Source organism: Sceloporus occidentalis, unplaced genomic scaffold, assembly GCF_023333645.1.
Source record: "Sceloporus occidentalis isolate IW3139 unplaced genomic scaffold, rSceOcc1.0.p SCAF_2, whole genome shotgun sequence".
Lineage (NCBI taxonomy): Eukaryota > Metazoa > Chordata > Lepidosauria > Squamata > Phrynosomatidae > Sceloporus > Sceloporus occidentalis.
This window is the reverse complement of record NW_028316982.1, coordinates 250540207-250552743: the sequence shown is the minus strand read 5'-3', so window position 1 is coordinate 250552743 and position 12537 is coordinate 250540207. Positions and strand designations below refer to the sequence as shown.

General features: G+C 43.0%; 1 protein-coding gene across 4 annotated transcripts in view; it reads left to right on the top strand.

Annotated features, from left to right (window-relative positions):
* LOC149319980 (ELMO domain-containing protein 1) overlaps window positions 1-12537 on the top strand; it is a 73003-nt gene that overhangs the window by 40057 nt on the left and 20409 nt on the right. The window lies entirely within an intron of this gene.

Sequence of the window (12537 nt, the reverse complement as noted above, 5' to 3'; positions counted from 1 at the left end):
GTTTGCCTGAGGATGGTTCCCAGGATGGTTGCCAAGCTGGTGTGCTGAGATGGTCTTCTGGAGGGTCTGCTGTTGCTGAAGTTCCTGTTCCACTGAGAATCTGCTGTGGAGTTTTTCTTCCAGCTGTAAGTTAGCTCTGTGTTGTTCATCTGTCCTGTGCCGGGAGGCAAATGAGAAGATAACAGTGTTTGTTGGACATTTTGCTGGGACTCTTGGCTGTTTTGCCGTTTGCTTTGAATCATGGAGGCGGCAGCAAGATTTCCCAAGTTAAACAACAACAATTACAGCTCTTGGGCTGTTTACACAGAATCGCTGTTGGTCCGTGAGGGTCTCTGGCGTGTTGTGGAACAAGGTCCTACTGAGGCTACACGTGCTGATGATTCAAAGGCACGAGCTACAATTTTACTCACTGTTGAGCCTAACCAGATTAATCATGTGAGGCTCAAGACTAGTGCTAAAGCTGTCTGGGACACTTTGAAGAATGTGCATGAAAGTAGCACTGCCTTGTCCAGGATGCTCTGTTGCAAAAGGTTATATGCTTGCAAGATGCAAAGTAACCAAGATCCTGAGAAGCATTTGGAGGAAATGCATGACCTGTTTGCACAAGTGCAGCTGAGAGGTGTCATCTTGCCTGAGGAGCAAAAGGCGTACATCTTGCTTGGGAGTTTGTCCCAAGACTTTGAGCACATATTGCATAGCTTCCAAGGGATGGCTGAAGACCAGATGACTGCTGAGTTGGTGTCGGCGCGCGTCTTGGAGGAGAGCCAGCGACGGAAGTCAGAAGGGCTCCAGAGGCAGCAGCGACAGATACCAAAGGTATTCAACCCACTGGAGGTTGTGGAGAATTGCCAGCAGGAGAAGGCTGCAGTGTCCAAGTCTTGTTTCTATTGCAAGAAGCCAGGGCACGTCCAAAAGAACTGTTGGAAGTTGGCAGCATCGAAGAAGAAGCAGGGAAAAGGTGCTAGTTGCAGGAGTGGAGCGGCAGTTGTGGCTGGGGACAATGACTGCAAAGCCCATCAAGCAGCCACAGTGAGTTCAGTCTGGATGCTGGATTCTGGGGCTTCTAACCATATGTGTAATGACAATAAGCTCTTGAAAGCTAAGTCTGTGTCAAATGTTCAGTCTGTTGCAATGGCTGATGGTGTTCCCAGAGAGGTAAAACATATGGGTACTGTACATGTTCCTAGTTTTGGGGAAGATTTTGAAAATGTTTTGTGTGTTCCCAAATTGAAGAATTGTCTTGTTAGTGTGTCTGCATTAACAACAGATGGGTATGCTTTGAAATTTGAAGGAGATAAATGCATAATTAGCAAAGGGAACAAGGTATGTGCAAAAGCACAAAAGAAAAATAAATTGTATTTTATGCTTGACAAAGCTGAGTGTGCCAGTGTCAGTAATGTGCCTTTACATGCAGATTGTGCACATTATTTTCACAGAGTGTTTGGTCATATAGGGTTTTCAGGTTTGGAAAAGCTAGGAGAGGTTTGTCCTGAGTTCAAAATGAATTCTTGTCCTAATCATCTTGATTGTTCTGTTTGCAGTAAGATCAAATTGAAAGCTTTTCCAGTGGCCAAGCAAACAAAATGTGTCACCAAAAGGCCGTTTGAGGTGGTGCATGCTGATTTGGCTGGGCCTTTAACTAAAACTGTTGGGGGAAGTCAGTATTTTCTGGTAATTGTAGACAGGCACACAAGGTACTCCTATGTGAAAGTCTTGAAGGAGAAAAGTGAGGTTGCTGAAGTCTTCAAAGACTGGGTGAATCAAATAGAGCGCCAATTTGAGTACAAAGTGGGTTCTTTGGTCACTGACAGAGGAGGCGAATTTTTATCTTCTGACCTTAAGAATTGGTTGCAGAAGAAAGGTATACGTCACAACACCACTAATCCTGCAGTTCCACAGGAAGATGGGTTGGCAGAGAGACGTATTGGTGTTTTGAAGCAGATGAAAGACTGTATGTTATTGGATGCTAATGTTTCTGAAAAATTTTGGGGTGAAGCAGTTTTAATGGCTAACCATATAGCAAATAGGGTGTGGAATTCAGCCGTGAAGCAAACACCTTATCAGATGCTACATGGTAGACCACCAAACTTAAAATACCTGAGGGTGTTTGGGCAATTTGCAAATGTGTTTGTGCCAGCAAAATTCAGAAAGAAGGGTGAACGTAAATGGAAAAGGTTGATGTTTGTGGGTTATTCTGGCAACAGTTATAAATTTTACCAGGGTCATGGGAGAATTTTGTTGTCCAGAAGTGCCAATTTTGAGAAACATTCTGGCTGGGAGAGGTTGCATTCCAATCAGGAAGTGTTTCTGCGACTGGGGCAAAGTGCTGGAAATGGAGGGGTAAGACAGCCCACAATGTCCACAATGTCTCCAGAGGAGGAGAAACCCAGTACTTCACAACACACTCAAACACAGCCAACACTACACACACCCATCACCACAAGTCAGTTTGAAGTTGTGTCAAAGAGGGACACTGAGGTGCAAACTAGTTCAGAAAGTGAGGATGAGAGAGGTAGAACAAAGGTGTTGATTCCTAGGAGGTCTCAGAGAGTGAGAAAGCCTCCTGACAGATTTGTTGTTCAGACTGCAACTGCTTGTTGTGCAGTGGCTGATGAGCCTGAGAGTTTTGAAGAGTTGCAGAAGTTTCCTAAGGAGGAGAAAGACAAATGGTTTTCTGCTATGGACCAAGAATTCTTGTCTCTAGTTGAGAAGCAGGTTTTTGATATTGTTGATAGGCCTAAAGACCACAAGGTTGTGGGTTGCAAGTGGGTCTATAAGAAGAAGGAAATGCCTGATAATAGTCAAAAGTACAAAGCCAGGTTGGTAGCTAAAGGGTTCACACAGCAAAGGTTTGAGAATTTTGACAAAACTTTCTCACCTACTGCAAAGCCAGAAAGTTTGAGATTAGTGCTTGCATTAGCTGTGAGGCAAAGAACAGTGGTAAGGCATTTTGATTTTGAGACGGCTTACCTAAATGCTAAGCTTGAGGAGGAAATTTACATGGAACAACCTCCTGGTTTTGGTAGTAATACTGAGACAAAAGTGTGTAAGTTGAATAAAGCGTTGTATGGCTTGAAACAAAGTGCACGTTGCTGGAATCAGTGTATTCATGCTGAGCTTGAAAGGCTTGGGTTTAAACGAAGTGTTGCAGATGCTTGTGTTTACACTAGAGGAGGGGTAGTTCTTGTGATTTATGTGGATGATCTTTGTGTAACAGCTAATTCAGAACAAGAAGTGCAAGAGGTACAAAAGGAATTGTCTCAGAAGTTTGCATTGAAGGACTTGGGAAATCTGAAAGCTTACCTAGGGATAGAAGTAGAGTGGACAGATGATGGCAGATGTCTGTTGAGTCAGAAGAAAAAGATTGAGAGGCTGATTGAGAAGTGTGGATTGCAGGATGCAAAGCCTGTGAAAAGCCCAATGACTCCTGGTTATGCCAGTGCAGAGTCTGCTGAATTGTTTGATAATCCTGAGTTGTACAGAAGTGTAATTGGTAGTTTGTTGTTCATTGCTAACAATACACGGCCTGATATTTCTTTTGCAGTTGGTTTATTGAGTAGAAGTACAAATAGTCCAAAGGTGGATGATTGGACGGCTGTGAAACATGTTTTGAGGTATTTGAAAGGTAGCAAGAACAAGAAGCTTGTGTTTCAAGGAAGTGAAGAGAATCTAGTGTGTTACGCAGATAGTTCTTTTGCAAGTGAGGCAGAAAAGAAGTCAATAACAGGAATTGTGATTAAGTTTGCAGGTAGTCCAGTTGTTTGGAGAAGTAGAAAACAGAATTGTGTAGCACTTAGTACTTCAGAAGCAGAATTTGCTGCATTGTCTGATTTGTCTGGAGAGATAGTTTGGATTAGACAGTTGTTAAGTGATCTGGGAGAAAATTGCACTGAGCCTACTTTGGTTTTTGAGGATTCACAATCATGTATTGGGATGGCAGAGGCTGAGAATTTGAAGTGCAGGACTAAGTACATTGGAGTAAGGTACCAGAATGTAAGAGAGTTAGTTCAGAATGGTATCCTAAAGATAGAGTACATTGACACAAGGGATAACTTGGCAGATGTTTTGACAAAGGCACTTTCTGGAGAAAGACATGAACAACTTTCTTGTGCAATTGGTATGGTTCCTTAACTCCACAAAGATATAAATGTAAATACACAGTGTTATTCCACATCTGTACATTTTGGAGGGGCATGTTAAAATATATTTCTAAATTGTATTGAAAATGTTCAGATGTGTCAATGGTTAACTAAGGTTTAAAATGGTTCCTGTTGAAGGCCAGAAAGTCTAGGCCCGGAAGAGCAAGTCTTCAAGGACATGTGCTGAGACATAATATCAACAAATGTATTATTGTTATGCTCCTGTGTAGCATGGTGACTTCATGGGAAAGAGGTGTGTCCACTTGGTGGGAAAGTTGATCTTGTGAGAGAACAAAGACTGATGTCACATTCAAGCTTTTAGCATGGACTCTAAAAGAGTATAGATGTATAGTAGCTTGCTGTAAAGTGTAAATAGCAACAAAGTTAATAAACCCTCATTTGAGTGAAAAATCTGTGTTGAAGTTACTTTGATATTGAGTAGCTGAGAAGACTACATCTGTTCCAGTTGGTACCAGTTCAGAACCACCGGTAACAAGAGACATCAACCATCCCAAAGATCTTTTTCTCTAACAGTTTCAGCTATGGAACTCAGTCCGGCCAGAGAGAGGAGAAGGAGAGGAGCTGCTTGGCAGCCATTTTGAGACCGTGTGCTTGAGACCGTGTGCTCATTGCTGAAGGGGAGGAGCTTCTGTGAGTCACATCTGTGAGTCACAAGGGGGCGGAGCTAGCAGACTAGCTTTATATACCAACTTCCAGAGCCTTCCAGAACAGTCCGGCCAGAGAGAGGAGAAGGAGAGGAGCTGCTTGGCAGCCATTTTGAGACCGTGTGCTTGAGACCGTGTGCTCATTGCTGAAGGGGAGGAGCTTCTGTGAGTCACATCTGTGAGTCACAAGGGGGCGGAGCTAACAGACTAGCTTTATATACCAACTTCCAGAGCCTTCCAGAACAGTCCGGCCAGAGAGAGGAGAAGGAGAGGAGCTGCTTGGCAGCCATTTTGAGACCGTGTGCTTGAGACCGTGTGCTCATTGCTGAAGGGGAGGAGCTTCTGTGAGTCACATCTGTGAGTCACAAGGGGGCGGAGCTAGCAGACTAGCTTTATATACCAACTTCCAGAGCCTTCCAGAACAGTCCGGCCAGAGAGAGGAGAAGGAGAGGAGCTGCTTGGCAGCCATTTTGAGACCGTGTGCTTGAGACCGTGTGCTCATTGCTGAAGGGGAGGAGCTTCTGTGAGTCACATCTGTGAGTCACAAGGGGGCGGAGCTAGCAGACTAGCTTTATATACCAACTTCCAGAGCCTTTTCATTTTCTTTAACTCAACAACTCTGCTCAAGTGGCATCAGGTTAGAATCAGATATTGAAACAGAACCTTCCCTTTAAGTGTAAGATAGCAGCCAGTACTTACCTTTAAAGAAGTATTCCCAATCGATTGACTGTTATATTTATTACTAAAGACTTTGCAGTATGGACAACGAGGGATCTGCCGCAGTCACCTGCAACTCTTGTGGGATGTTTCTCTTCTTGCCTACAGAAGTGGAGAACTTCACATGCACCAAGTGCAAGTTGGTAGCACTCTTGGAGGAGAAAGTGCAGCAGCTGGAGTAGCTACACTTCAGCATATTAGGGAACAAGAGGATTTCCTGGACTCAATAGAACTAACCATCTTGGATGAGTACCACGCAGAGGAAGATGCTAGGGTGGAAGAGGTCACTTGCCAAACAGAGGAGGCAGACAGCTGGAGGAATGTCACAAAGAGAAGTAAGCCAAGAAGGAATTGTTCGGGGTGCTTGCAGCTAGAGAATCGATTCGAAGCTCTTTCCCTTATCAAGGAGGATGAAGAAGAGCAGCATGGACAGACTTCTGGGACAGAGCAGAGGAGCCTGAGAGTCCCACCCGAGGGAACAGTCGCTGCTAAGCCTCGGAGGAGGCGTGAGGTCGTAGTGGGGGACTCCTTGCTGAGGGGAACAGAAGCAGTGATTTGTAGGCCTGACAAGATGTCTCGAGAGGTGTGTTGTCTTCCAGGTGCAAAGATCCGTGATGTGACAGAGAGGCTGACAAGACTGGTCAAGCCTACTGACCAATACCCCTTCCTTTTGGTCCACGTGGGAACTAATGATACTGCAAGACACAGCATTCAGAACATCAAAAGGGATTACGAGGCGCTTGGTAGGAAGCTGAAAGGAATGGATGTACAGGTTGTCATCTCGTCTCTTCTGCCAGTTGAAGGGTATGGTCCAGGAAGGGAGAGGAAAATAGCAGATGTGAACAACTGGCTTCGCAGATGGTGCCGCCGAGAAGGATTTGGATTCTTCGATCATGGGCTGCGGTTCCATGAGGAGGGAGTTCTTGCAACAGACGGGTTGCATCTCACGCCAGTTGGAAGAAATGTTTTTGCCAACAGTCTCAAGAACTTGATCAGGAGAGCTTTAAACTGAGTTCCGAGGGGAAGGGAGACAATATTAAGGAAGGCGAAAGGGATGGTGAAAATAGTCAAACTGACATAGAGGAAACAAGGCAAACAGTGCAAGGACCCAGCAGTGGGAGGCAAAAAAACTTGCACAGGCAGCAAGTAAAAGGGAACCATGGTCTGCGATGTCTCTACACTAATGCACAGAGCATGGGAAATAAGCAAGATGAACTCGAACTCCTAGTACAACAAAGCAAATATGATATAATAGGCATCACTGAAACCTGGTGGGATGAGTCTCATGATTGGAATGTGGAAATAGAGGGGTATAACCTTATTAAGAGAAATAGGCCAAACAGGAAAGGAGGAGGAATACCACTATATGTCAGAGATATTTACACCAGTGAAGAGATCCTGGACATCAATCATGGAAGCCAGGTGGAGAGCATCTGGATAAGAATCAAAGGGGAGGGAAACAACAAGGGTGTTACGGTGGGAGTCTACTACAGACCCCCAAGTCAGACTGAGGAATTGGATGATATCTTTCTAGAACAGATGTCCACACAGTCAGAAAAGAGAGATGTAGTAGTGATGGGCGACTTCAACTATCCTGATATTTGCTGGAAGTCAAACTCAGCAAAATCCTCAAGGTCTAGCAAATTCCTCACTTGCCTGGAAGACAATTTCATGGTCCAAAAGGTGGAAGAGGCAACAAGGGGGTCAGCTATTTTAGATCTGATCCTAACCAACAAGGATGACTTGGTTAATGGGGTGCAAGTGGTGGGATCATTAGGTGAAAGTGACCATGTTCTCCTGGAGTTTGTTATACAATGGAGAGGAGAAGCCAGGCAGAGTCAGACACGCATCCTAGACTTTAGGAGAGCGGATTTCAGTAAACTTAGAGAAGTACTGAGGGCGATTCCATGGTCAGAAATACTAAAAGATAAAGGAGTTCAGGACGGATGGGACTTTCTCAAAAGGGAGATACTGAAGGCACAATTTCAAACAGTTCCAGTGAGAAAGAAAAACGGGAGGTGTCTCAAGAAACCAGGATGGATGACTAAGGAACTTTCAACTGAGCTAAGTTTGAAACGGAACATGTATAAGAAATGGAAAAAGGGGGAAATCACGAAAAAGGAATTCAAAGAAATAGCAGGCATGTGTAGGGGTAAAGTCAGAAAAGCTAAAGCGCAGAATGAACTCAGGCTTGCTAGAGAGGTTAAGAACAATAAAAAGGGCTTTTTTGGATATGTCCGCAGCAAGAGGAAGAAGAAGGAAACGGTAGGGCCACTGCATGGAGAAGATGGCAAAATGCTAACAGGAGATAGAGAAAAGGCAGAATTACTCAACACTTTCTTTGCCTCTCTCTCAGAAAAGGCAGAATTACTCAACACCTTCTTTGCCTCAGTCTTCTCAGAAAAGGCAAAGGGTGCTCAACCTGAGGATAATGGAGCAGAGGACAGAATAGGGGAATTTCAGCACAAAATAAGTAAAGAGATAGTACAGGAATACCTGTTTAACCTAAATGAATTTAAGTCTCCAGGACCAGATGAGCTACATCCAAGAGTATTAAAAGAACTGGCAAATATAATATCGGAGCCATTGGCAATAATCTTTGAAAACTCCTGGAGAACAGGAGAAGTGCCAGCAGACTGGAGGAGGGCAAACGTTGTCCCCATCTTCAAAAAAGGGAAGAAACAGGATCCCAACAATTATCGTCCAGTTAGTCTGACATCAATACCAGGAAAGATTCTAGAGCAGATCATTAAAAAGAAAATCTGTGAACATCTAGAAGGCAATGCCATAATCACAAAAAGTCAACATGGGTTTCAGAGAAACAAGTCATGCCAGACAAATCTAATCTCTTTCTTTGATAAAATTACCAGCTTGGTAGATGAAGGGAATGCTGTGGATATAGTATATCTTGATTTCAGTAAGGCCTTTGACAAAGTTCCCCATGACATTCTTGCAAACAAGCTTGTAAAATGTGGGCTAGACAAGGCAACTGTTAAGTGGATTTGTAACTGGTTGACCGGATGAACCCAAAGGGTGCTCAACAATTGCTCCTTTTCATCCTGGAGAGAAGTGACCAGTGGGGTCCCACAGGGCTCTGTCCTGGGCCCACTACTGTTCAACATCTTTATCAATGACTTGGAGGAAAAAAATCGGGGGAATACTTATCAAATTTGCAGATGACACCAAATTAGGAGGAATAGCTAATACTCCAGAGGACAGGATCAAAATTCAAAATGACCTGAATAGACTAGAAAGCTGGGCCACAGCTAACAGAATGAACTTCAACAGGGAGAAATGTAAGGTACTGCACTTAGGGCGAAAAAATGAAATGCACAGATATAGGATGGGGGACACCTGGCTTAAGGAGACAACATGTGAAAGGGATCTAGGAGTCCAAGTAGACCACAAGTTGAACATGAGTCAACAGTGCGATGCGGCAGCTAACAAGGCCAATGCGATTTTAGGCTGCATCAATAGAAGTATAGTGTCTAGATCAAGGGAAGTAATAGTGCCACTATATTCTGCTCTGGTCAGGCCCCACCTGGAATATTGTGTCCAGTTCTGGGCACCACAATTCAAAAAGGACATTGAGAAACTGGAGCATGTCCAAAGGAGGCCAAGTAAAATGGTGAAAGGTCTGGAAACCTTGCCCTATGAGGAACGCCTTAGGGAGCTGGGGATGTTTAGCCTGGAGAAGAGAAGGTTAAGAGGTGATATGATAGCCCTGTTTAAATATTTGAAGGGATGTCATATTGAGGAGGGAGCAAGCTTGTTTTCTGCTGCTCCAGAGACTAGGACCCGGAGCAATGGATGCAAGCTGCAGGAAAAGAGATTCCACCTCAACATTAGGAGGAATTTCCTGACAGTAAGGGCTGTTCAACAGTGGAACACACTTCCTAGGAGTGTAGTGGAGTCTCTCTCCTTGGAGGTCTTCAAACGGAGGCTGGATGGCCATCTGTCGGGGATGCTTTGATCTGGATTTCCTGCATGGCAGGGGGTTGGACTGGATGGCCCTTGCGGTCTCTTCCAACTCTATGATTCTATGTTTTTACTGTTCTCTTAGCTAAGGTGACAGGAAGAGATGGTCACACTTGTGCACTTTGATTTTTCCTCAGTAAAGCTTATGCTGTACCAAAAGCATATGTCAATGTTTGGCACGGAAAAAGCTTGGAGAGGCCTGAAGCTACACCCAGTTCTAGAACCAGACACATGTTTACTTTGACTGTAGAATTTATAAGAGCTTTGTTGGTGTTGGGTGCCTTCAAGTCATTTACAACTTATGGCGACCCTAAGCTGAAGTTGCCATGGCGTTTTCTTGGCAAGAATTGTTCACAGGGGTTTGCCGTTGCCATCTTCGGAGACTGAGAGCATGTGACTTGCCCAATAGGTTTACACGGGATATGTATACCCCCAAGTCATAGTCCAGCACTCAAACCACAAGACCTTTAAGGAGGGTGATTTAGATCAGGGAAATAATGCAAGGAAAAGTCCACTCCTTTAGTGTAAACTGTGCTGCTGCTAAAAGTTAGTTGCCCTCTCATTTTGTAAAAAATATCACAGCTCCAGGAGCAGAAAAGTAGTTGGGTTGAAGAAGTGGAGTGACATCAAGGGAGAGAGAGGTAGATGCTCAGTCAGTCTGTTGTTGTTATTATTATTATTTTATTCACTTATATCCTGCCTTTTTTCCACTACAGGGACTCAAGGCAATTTTCAAATGCATGCATAGGCAACATTTTGGATGATACTGAGCTAGTTATTATTATTATTATTATTATTATTATTATTATTATTATTAATTTATATAGTGCTGTAGATTTGCACAGTGCTGTACATAAAAACAACAAATATAAAAGAGTTAATTTATTACAAGTAATAAATAAAAGTAGTTAATTTATTACAAGTAGAAGTTTAATATATCCAGACATTTTTAAGCTATGTGGGGGAGAATTTTTTCCCCCAGGGAAAAACCCAGAAATTTGGAGGAAAATTGAGAAGAAGTGCAATATTAACACTCGGAGGTAGGGAAAAAAGGTAAAGGTAGTCCCTTGACATGAATGTCGAGTCATAACCAACTGTAGGGGGCGGTACTCATCTCTCTCTCATTTCTAAGCCAAAGAGCCAGTGTTGTCCTAGGACTACTCTGGCGGTCATGTGGCCAGTATGATTCCACCGAACACTGTTACCTTCCCACTGAGAAGTGGTACCTGTCTATCTACTTGTATTTGCATGCTTTTGAACTGCTAGGTTGGCAGAAGCTGGAACTATTAATGGGAGCTCACCCCATCATGCAGGACTAGGGCCTCGAACTGCAAACCTGCTGATCCTTCAATCAACAGAGTCAGTGTCTTAACCACTTGAGCCACTGCATACCTTAGGAAAAGCTTGTCCTAAATCCCCTAAAAGTACCAGATCTTATCTGATTTAGAAGCTGCACAGAACCAGCTCTAGTGACTACTTGGATGTGAGACTGACAATGAATAACAGGTACTGTAGGCTACATTTCAGATGAAGGAATCGCAAAACCACGTCTGAGTATTCCTTGCCTAAGAAAACCCTGTGAAATTCGTGGGATTGCCAATAAGTTGGCAGGTGACTTGAAGGCACATACACCCACACATATGTCAAAGCCACCACCTTGAATTGAGCTCAGAAGCAAATTGGAAGCCAGAAGAGTTGATATAAGATCAGTGGTATATACTCTCTAGAGCAGTGGTTCTCAGATGGTGGGGATGGCACGAGAGTTGCTCAAGGAGGTGCAAGAATGAAGGCTCTCATCCCTACTCCTGCTCTTCCCAAATTACTTTATGTGTTGAGTTAGATATTGAATTTACTTAAATAAAACTGTTATAATTTGAACAATGTTATTTCCTTATAAAATGTGAAAATACGAATTTAATGTGTGAATAAAAATATGCACATTAAATAAACAAAATATTTTTATTCATATACTATTTGAGTGGGGGAATGTAGATGTAAAGCGGGGATTTGAATACCATTTTTCTAGACAGAACATTCCTATTTTGCACTAGCTATTGCTTCTGAACTGCTTTCAAGGGCAGCTCCCCATAAAGAGCATTAATAGGAGCTGAATCTTGGGGTAATTAAGGTCTGAACAGCTGTGGTGAAATCCATCCTCCCTAGGATCTTTATTTTAGTAGTTTTACTTTATTTTTCTCCTCTTTGTTGTCCTCTTGTGAAATTGGTGCAAGTGTTCATGAAGCATGAAGACTAATCGCTATGTGCTTTGAATCCACACTGTAATTTGAAACCAAATAATTTGTAATTTGGAACTATGGAAACCCACTGGGTGACCATGAGCAAGTCACATACTCTCAGCCTCAGAGGAAGGCAAAGGCAACCCCCTTTGGAACAAATCATGTCAAGAAAACCCCATGATCTGTTTGCCTTAGGGTCCCAATAAGTCAGAAACAACTTGAAGGCACAGAACAACAAACCTGTGCTGAACCAAGGATGACAGAGAATTTCAACCTTGCACCTTGCCTTAGAAATTCACACATTTTAAAAATACAAATGGCAGACAGATGTATTTTTGTATTAAAAATACAGAGGTGCACAGCTGAAAAAGATATGCAAGACGCTGTAACGAATGGGAACAATGTGCATTAGGGGAAATATATATGGATTTCAATGTGGGGAAAAAGAAAAAAAGTTTTGCAATTTTACACAATAAAGGTTGAAATGAGAATGCAGATGCAATTCTTTTTTACATCCTTATGCCAAAAATATAAACCATGAGTCATTGGCAGGGTTATCACACCATTTCTGTATCGGCTAAGACAGGATTTCTCACTAGCTAGCATTTCTAAAATGTGTTTTTACGTATTAAGGAGCTCTTTCTGACTAATCTTTACTCTGCAATTTCCCCCAGGCTCATCCAAATACGATGTATAACAATGAAGGTACAACCCATATAAAACTAATTTCACAAATGTCAACCCACAGAAGTCCTGAGTTGAAATATACCTGTGCGGGTTTCTTTTTCTCTCTCTCTCTTC